At 37.5% G+C, this 2,408-nt stretch overlaps 1 protein-coding gene across 4 annotated transcripts in view; it reads left to right on the forward strand.

Annotated features, from left to right (window-relative positions):
- The window catches only part of LOC106883135 (small conductance calcium-activated potassium channel protein 2), a 545,874-nt gene that overhangs the window by 151,156 nt on the left and 392,310 nt on the right, over positions 1–2,408 (forward strand). Inside the window, exon 1 of one of the 4 annotated variants that reach the window (XM_052972544.1) lies at positions 1,669–1,749. The exons of 2 other annotated variants lie outside the window; for them this stretch is intronic. The gene's annotated coding sequence lies outside the window, so the exon portion shown is untranslated. Of the gene's footprint in view, positions 1–1,668; positions 1,750–2,408 lie in introns of those variants that run through there. One more of the 4 variants, XM_052972547.1, reaches the window with a different exon arrangement.

Raw genomic sequence — 2,408 nt, forward strand, 5'->3', positions numbered from 1 at the left:
CGGTCAACTCAAAATGTTGATTTTATAAACATGTGTGTGTGTGTGTGTGTGTGTGTGAGTCTGTGTGTGTGTGTGTGTGTGTGTCTGTGTGTGTATATAGTATATTAATTATAACATACATACAGATATATATATATATATATACATGAGAAATAAGGAAATAAGGAAGAAGGAATGTATTTTCAAACCAGAGACCCGAGTGGACACCATTAAAGGTATCCAAGGGACAGATAGTAGTATTAAATCGGCCAGTGGATTTGCATTCAGCCTACCATCCAACTAAGCCTTGCAGGATTTGAACTCAGAACAGAAAGCTCTGTCCGACACAAACACTGTTCATATCAAGAAAATATCACCTAACCACACCCCTGAATGATACTCAACTATAGCCATCCCATTCGCTCCATATGCTAGGTCCCGCTATCACGAGCATCTCTCCTGCCAAAAATTACGTCCTTAACTAGGACATTCCAAAGACTGACCCTTCCCTTCAAGGCCAGAAAATATTTCAACCCCAACAACAGTTGATAAGTGAGGACTGCAAATAAGACTCAAGTGAGGACCACAATAAAGTACTGAGCCTATATCTGGGACGGGGTTATATAACGCTTGTAAACACCCTGGGCCGTATCCAGTTTATAACCAATCGACTAACTAGTATTCAATGATTTATTTACATGTTCCAATCTACAGGAATGCTGTCTCTTCTCTCTCTTCTTTCCATCGTTACTATAATGACTGTACCTCTATTTCAAAGGGACAGCTTTGTCAGATTCTGTGTCATGCTGAATGTTCCTACGTTAAGAGGTTGCGTGTCTGTGGAATGCTTGACCACTTGCACATTAATTTCACGAGTAGGCTGTTCCATTGATCGGATCAGTTGGAACACTCGTTGTCGTAGCCGACGGAGTGTCAGTGTATAATGACTTCTGTTTCTCAAAGCTGGCTGTTCTCTTGCCCACACATCTCAGAAAAATCGTCTTCCCTGTAGGTATTGACTTACAACAGTTTAAACGGAACATTAATGACATCAATCTTACCAGGCCCCAGGGGGCTTGCACAGCTCATGGGCACTGCCGCTTCCTTAAGACACAACAGGTAATATAAATAAAATAAATGTATAATGCAAGGCATCTCGTCTGGCGCTCTAACGATCCTGTAAATTCGTCAGCTACACTGGGTATAAATTTGACGCCGAACACTAAATAATCAAATGGATTTTCTTTACCTTTATAATCTTAAAGAAATTTACTGTGCGAAAATGAAACCCTGCAATTTACACGGTTTCTGAAGATTGGTATTTACAGTTACAATATTCTCACTCTAGGCTGAAATCGACTGAACTATGCAATGAGGAAACATCAATAATATCGTTATAGTTTGTTATATCTTATTTAAATAGCAGTTCTACATATTGATTTTTTTTTACCACAAATTTTATATTCTAAACCCAATCAATATATATATAGATAAGTACAACATTCAGTATTATATCTATCTATCTATCTATCTATCTATCTATCTATCTATCTATCTACCTATCTATCTATCTATCTATCTATCTATCTATCTATCTATCTATCTATCTATCTATCTATCTATTACGCATACGCACATACACACACGTTCTTTCATCCATAAGCTTCGAGGCATATGACTCAAGGATTCAGAGTTTCTTGCTTCGACACCATAACATACTTGGTCTACCTCGCTCCCTCTTGTATATACACTTTGGTCTCTTATTTGTAAGTACGTACACTTTGGCTTCTTATATGTAAGTATATATATATATATATATATATATATATATATATATATATATATATATATATATATATATATATATAAATTTTGTAAGACTCTATTATTCTTTCATTCTTTCCTTCACACTTCGTTCATTCCACTCTTCGTTCTTTCGTTCCCCCTCTCTCACATTTCCTGGCCTTCTCTAGATGCTCACTTTCCCTTCTCTTTCACTTCACTGTGTCTCTTTCATTTTTCTCGCCCCTCCATAATTCTTCTATCCCTGTGCCTCTACCTCTCTCTCTCTCTTTTCTCCCCACGTGACCCATTCTTGGTTCGACTACCATCCGTGCAACATCTATATTCCTCCCTGTGCCTGTCAAATGTAATGACTCTGCCGTAAGGCATTATTTCCACACACGCCAGTTTAATTTAATTCGTCCTTAGTCGAAAAACATTTGTTGTTATGTCCTGTTAATTGCATTTGTATTTGTGTAACATTTCTCTGTTTTTTTTATATCCTTGTTTTTGTATACATTCGCTGCTTTCTTCCAAGGAATCTAATGCTCTTAGATTAGTTTTTCCTTGGGGCTGGCCAGATTGGAGCAATCTCGAGTATAACCAGCCGAAATTGCAAAGATAATCTGGAGCTCGACTGAGGATAG

This window comes from Octopus bimaculoides, chromosome 1, assembly GCF_001194135.2.
Source record: "Octopus bimaculoides isolate UCB-OBI-ISO-001 chromosome 1, ASM119413v2, whole genome shotgun sequence".
NCBI lineage: Eukaryota > Metazoa > Mollusca > Cephalopoda > Octopoda > Octopodidae > Octopus > Octopus bimaculoides.